Source organism: Amphibalanus amphitrite, unplaced genomic scaffold, assembly GCF_019059575.1.
Source record: "Amphibalanus amphitrite isolate SeventyFive unplaced genomic scaffold, NRLGWU_Aamphi_draft 001501F_arrow, whole genome shotgun sequence".
Classification (NCBI taxonomy): domain Eukaryota; kingdom Metazoa; phylum Arthropoda; class Thecostraca; order Balanomorpha; family Balanidae; genus Amphibalanus; species Amphibalanus amphitrite.
This window is the reverse complement of record NW_024882994.1, coordinates 36,292-42,830: the sequence shown is the minus strand read 5'-3', so window position 1 is coordinate 42,830 and position 6,539 is coordinate 36,292. Positions and strand designations below refer to the sequence as shown.

General features: G+C 46.8%; 1 long non-coding RNA gene across 1 annotated transcript; it reads left to right on the top strand.

Annotated features, from left to right (window-relative positions):
- The first annotated feature begins 2,180 nt into the window (after positions 1-2,180).
- On the top strand, positions 2,181-5,085 carry LOC122373467. The gene is made up of 2 exons (XR_006255050.1): positions 2,181-2,347; positions 3,814-5,085. It is a non-coding gene; the product is annotated as an uncharacterized LOC122373467 (long non-coding RNA).
- The last annotated feature ends 1,454 nt before the right edge of the window (positions 5,086-6,539 follow it).

Here is a 6,539-nt window from a genome sequence, read left to right as displayed (position 1 = left end):
GTTTGACCTAGGTCAATAAAATTGGGTCACAAGGTAGTTCCCTGATAGGGCTATCCAACACCGTTTGCCGCTTGTCGCTACGTTGCGTGGTTCTCGAGATCTTAGGGGGGGGGGCCAAAATGGCCCCCCCCCCCAACGGGGCGCGTTGCTCGGCAGAGCCCAACGGGGCGCGGGTTAAGCCACTGAAGTTTGACGGAGATGGCTTAAAGCGTTTAGAAAATATTGACGAAACACTAGGGGCATGTTCTGCCCCCCCCCCCCCCCACCCAGTGCGGATGAAGCTCAGACCTGCCCGATAAACTCGCCAAATCCGACAGTGTTCGTACTCCGCCGATCAGCCTCGACTCTCGCAGCCGATGGACCCCCCTGCCTGGTGGGGCCGCAGTCACCCGCGCTCAACTCCGACCATCAGCCAGCCCCGGTCAACTTCGTGTCATGGCACACCCTGCATCTCTGTCCTCGCATAAATGTACAATGTACATGTCCGCCGGATCTTTTCACTAATGTTGTAGGCCTCACCGGGAATTTCTGGGGGCCTTGTTTGCTGCGCATTGTCCTACCAGAAGGTCGAAACCGACTATGCTAAATACTTTGCGATGATAGTGTGACCTCCTCCGCGGTTTGACAAGGGGCGCAGGCCCTGTATCAGGGAGGTGGTTTCATGTTCTGCGGGTCGTTTCGGGTGCAGCGCTGCTGACGGGTTGGCATTGTCGAGGTGCATCGGACACGCCAATGCACATTGGAAATATGTTTGCGATATAGAGCGACGGCGGACCCAGGGGAAATGCCTCCCCGCAGCGCCCGAAAGCGACCAAAATTTATTATTTTTCGACAATAAAACGAAAACTAAACAACTTTTATGGGGAATGAAGTGTCTTAATCTGCACAGCAAAACGTAATAAATCGAAATCCGATGAGTTTTTGGAATTAGAAGAAACTTTTATTGGGGTGTATCCCCCGGCAGCGTCCAAGACCGCCTTCCCGGATCCACTAGTGCACGATTTTATAAGCATTGAACAATCTACTGGCAACAACATAACCGAATTCAAAAACTTAGTCATATGGCCTTTTGATGAGATCACCACTTCCGAATATACATTGTTATCAATTTGAGTCAGGGAAATAGGCACCGCATGTTGTGTTTAAAGTTTTAGGTCAAAATCAAGGTCACGCTCAAAATTGACCTCAAGCTTTACACTTTTTCAGATAGCGTAGGTAGGAGGGTTGATACCGAATTCGCTTTGAAACGCTTTGAAATATTTTCTAGATATCCAGGTCCCTGTTTGAGATTTATGTATTTACGATGCTAGGCTGCCCCAAGGTCAAAGTCATGCAAGCGTATCCTCGCTAGAGGCTATTTTACGGATTCAAGTCAGCCATTATAGTTAACACAGTCACTTTTGCTATACTGGGGCTCTAAAGGAATGTTTGGAGCAGAAAGGATGCCATATTCTTGATCAGAGGCTACGAATACATCATATAAGACCTAGCATGTGTCAAGGTCATCCAAAGCTATCAAAGGTCATTCCAGGCCACATAAGGTCAACTTAAAACTTGACCTTTTTCAAAGAACTTGTCCACCGTTTGGAAAGTTTTGACGAGCCGTGCATTGCAACCTCTCTCTTAGCTCTAGGAGCATTTTCGTTTAGGTTGTTGGTTAAAAAAATTAAAACCTTAGCTTGTGGTCTTTGACCTGATCTCTGAGGTCTTCTGTTGATTTGGGGCTCTAAGTATATTGCTGACCTTGATCATGCTATCAGTACCTATATGTGGGTGTAAAAATTAAATGCCAGGCGAGTAAGAATAGTCATATACAGCGGACGCATCTTGATATGAAACATGAATGAAAATTGGCGTGACGGAAGAGTATTTGACGAATACCTGTCCGACTTTGGTCGTGGAATTTGGGCTGGTGCCGGCAGCCTGGAGTCGTCGAGTCTGAACTGGGGAGCCAGGAGTCTGTACCTACATTCGCATGTGGTTAGACCCGTTCCCTGACTCGATGCATGGCAGCATTATGTCGGTCAGTGTATGAAACCTACTTGTGTGGAAATTGTCATGCATGGTTTGGCTGTGTCGCAGTCCACTGACCCGCCACCGCTACATATTCAGCATCGATTATCGTGACCCTGAAACGGCACAGGGTGACCGTGAAAAGGGCCCCCGAATTCTGAGGGGCCAGAATATTTCCCGGAGCTCCGGCTCGGGATTGGTGCGACTGTTGTGCCATGTCCGGTGACAAAAGTCAGCCGATGTTCCGACCTCTGACCAGTTGAAGCCGCACACCCACAGAGGCAGGATGGCTGGCAGCTACCTTCCCTCGACTAGAGTCGCTCGACTGAGCTTGGTAGGTGAATCAGCCGGTTCATTTGTTCAATTGTGACTGGTTGCCTCTCAGTTTTGCTTAAACTGGCAATTTAATACCAACGAAGAACCGGTGTCAGTGTGCATGTGAATGGAGTTTTTTTTTTCTTGCGCATGGCTTAACCCTCGCCCGTATTGGTGTTTTTCCAGCCGCGAACGTATAAGGGGGGGGGGGGTCCGTTGGACCCTCTCCCCTTGCCGTTTCGCCCCTGATCGAGCTAGAGCTTCGCGGAAAAAAACGAGCGTGTTGCCCGTGACGAGAGGAAGCCGATGATACCTAATTTTAAGGTCCTAGGTCATTGGTTGACCTTGCAGGTCAGGTCAATGACCCAAAAGTCGGGAAAATCGGAACCTGTTAGAACGTCGTAAAGTGTGGCTGCTATGGGGTTTTTCGGGGCGCTGATCACGCATATCATGTTAGTTTTGATCACAGATGATTTCTTTATGCATTTAGTCCAGGTCGGGTCAGGTCAGGTCAGGTCAACCAGTAGGGGTCCTGCCGGGTATTCCTAGTAGGTGTCAACCGCCTCTGACAGCTTCATAACATGTTACGAAGGCACCAAAACTACTTCGTAAATGTTCATATGGTTGCTAAATTCGAATTCAGCTCCAAAAACTGGCCTAGAAACATGTAAAACTCGAAAAAGTGAACCGAGGTCACCAAAGGTCAATGACCTGACCTGACCTTCAGGTGACCTTGACACCCACCCTAATGCATGGGGGCAACATCATATCACATGTTTGAACGCTTGAAACCACGAAAAGACTGCAAACGCGCGGCTAATGCGAGCCGACATACGCCGAATCGCGATTCCGGCCAAACATGGTCTCGAAAAGTAGGTCACAGGTCAAAGGTCATTGGGGTCAGGGTCATGAAATTTTCAGGGTAGGTGTAAAATTGACTAACGCGAGGGTACTGAAAGTTTCGTCGCGATCGGCCGCTTTTTACGCGAGTTATTTGCGAAAAACCATGGGGGGGGGGTCCGTTCGACCCCCCTATACGGGCGAGGGTTAAGCTTCAAATTATTTCCAAATGTACCAATTATTTCAATAATATGTTTATGAAATACCTGATTATACATATCTCTTAAATTATCAGAATTAGTTAGTTTTGTTGTCTGAATAAGCCCATTAGGTACCATTGACCACCTTGGAGGACCATGCTGGAGCAGTACAATGGACTGAAGTGGGCGATTTATCCGAGTGGCACCTTGTGAAAGACCCGACCCGTTGACATGTTCTCCTGGGCGGACCGAGCCGCCGGCCGCTTTGCGTTTTAAGGTCGTTTCACACAGCTCAACTTCAGCCCCTGCTGTCAAATCCCATTTACCGGACATTCACAAGACTGAGGGCCCCGGCGCGGCTGTAGCCGTCTGTGCCGGCAGTTGACTTTCTAGTCTGTTTATCTGCTGTGTTCCGACGTTTCAATGTGTTTTCCGTCCGTTTCAGCTTCTGTTCATTCTCCAGTGCCAGCCGAGCGACGGTCAACTGTTCGTCGTTCGCCAGGCGGTGTATGATCCGAACTGGTGGAGAGACAATTCCTACGATTACAGGACTGACAGGGGAGAGGATAACGATTACGCCACTCAGAGTCAGGAAGACTATACTGACTATACAGACACTCAGCACTCTGAGGACTACCCCACGAAGCAGGTTTCTCCGTGTCTTGGAGCCTCCCAAGGCTTTGAGCTCAGGCCCAGAGCCGCCTTTGGTTGTGCTTGCCCTCCCGGCATGGAGCCATGTGGCGATGTGTGCTGCAAAACATACAGCCCTCAGCCGAGTTCGGTCGAGCCGTGGTGGGGTCTGGGACGGTAAAGCGGGACGGCAGGACACCCCGACCAGTCGTCTACCGTGCACCGCGGCTCGTCGGCTGCATCCATTTGTGTGATGTTTGAATTATTTACTTGATTATGTGCTAATACACGTTGTGTAAACCCTCTTACGTCTAGCCGGGCGGAGGAGGGAGGTGTTTAAACACCCCAACACCATGCCTGACTCGGCTCCTGAGCCACGTAGCGACCGACACGCGGTAACCGGCTTTCGAAAGAGCATGAAAGAATAAGGAAGAAAGTATTTCGGTTATTTTTTAGTACCTAAATATGCACGCCAGTATTTCTTCCCGTGAACTTTGTCTGTGTATAAGTCTTTCTAATTCAGGTGCATTGTTTGAAAAAAAATCTGTCAGTGAGCGTTGTAGAATTGATGTGTAAATGTATGTGCCCGGGAGCGTAATGATGTGTAACTAAAGTTTTCCGTGCGAGCCGTGGTTTGGACGTAACCCGTCTCCAGTCTTCCCAGTACGCAAGGCTATCCGTCAGAATTGTGATGTCTCTGTTCGCTGTATTCTGTCAGTAAGGATGCCGGTCGTCGTGGCACATACTGAATGCGAACTCGCTCATGGGTGCGTATTTTCCGTTTCCGCTTTCACCAGATGATCCCCATCGGGTGTATCCCGTTTTAGATTCCGCATGTATCGATGAGTTTATTGACCTTCGGCCTCGCGCGGCAATCTCAACATAGCCCTCGGTCCCGAATGAAAGAAACATTTTACCAGCCCCGTATGATATGGTATACGTATATTCCCATTATGTTTCCGTGTGTGTGTATATTGTTCATTTTGACAAATGTTCAGTTTAATGTAAAACAATATTAAATTCTTATCTGTATTCGATGTAAACGCGTTTCGATTATTTCTTTATCAATACATTGATGCAATACAGATATAATGAACATACACGATTCATTGTGGGAACGCGAGCGATGAGTTGATATTTCAAACTTAAGACGTTCGAAACCACAAAGATACAAGTTCTTTCGTTATTCATATAGAGGAGCAAAACCATTTACAAAAATGGAAAGACGCAAGGGTTCTATGGAGCGAAAAAAGAAAAATCGACGAAAAATGATCGAAGCTGCGGTGATTGAATGCGTGCCAAATATCAACTCGAAAAGAGGAGATTACTCATTGGCACCAATTTTGGGCAGAATATTATGGAGGGAACAGAAAGTTTCGCCACGTGAATAGGTCATAACGTTTGAAATATTAATCTTATCGCTCGCGTTCACCCACATTGAATCGTATGTGTTCAATTGTTCATTATATCTGTATTGCATCAATGTATTGATATAGGGGATTCTTCATGGCTCCGAGTGGAAGATAAGGATATCTTTTCCAAGCGAGAAAGACTTGCTGCAATGCCTAGATACTATTTGAATGGAATAGAAGTTCAGGTTGTCAATGAGTTCAAATATTTAGGCGTGCATATTTCGAATAAATGTACCTGGCAAAATCATGTACAACATGTCACTGGTAAAGCGAATCAGATGCTACGATTTATTAAGCGAAATTTCAAGGATTGCCCACAGGCTGTAAAGGAAATCATGTATTTGTCTCTTGTTAGGCCACATCTAGACTATGCCAGCTCTGTTTGGGACCCATGGGGAGAGGGCATGAAGCATGAGCTGGAAATGGTTCAAAGGCGTGCTGCTAGATTTATACTTAATGACTACGACCGACATAGCAGTGTTACTGACATGCTGGCCACAATAGGATGGGTATCCCTAGAAAGCCGACGTAGAGAGGCGAGATTATGCTTACTGTACAAATTACACCATGGCAACATGAAAGTAGATGTTAGTAGAATTATATGTGAACCTAGCTATATATCACGGAGTGATCACCCTAAAAAGATAGAGACTTCCGTCGAGATTACTTCAGTACCATAACTCGTTTTTCCCAAAAACCATAAGAGAGTGGAACCAACTTTTGCCCAGCATGATGGAAGCCGAATCTGTGGAAGATTTTCGGAAAAACGTTCAAACACATGTAAATTCGGCGTAAACGTGATTGATTGTAATTGAAATTGCTCATGAGTAATGCAGAATGAATCAATCTAAAATCAGTAGTAATGTGAGTAGGTATGTACTTGTGTGTATGTACTTGTGTGTATGTGCGATACTGATGTGTGCATGATGTGTGAACCAGATTTAACATCACCAGGGCCAACCGGCATTCGTGATTGTTGTAATACATGATACATGATACATGTCCTTAACACGCGCGGAAAAGATATCCGATCTTCCACTCGGAGCCATGAAGAATCCTGAATCCTCTATATCTTTTCTCGGGTTACTGAAAAACCGAGCGACGCAGGAGCGAGGTTTTTATGTAACAC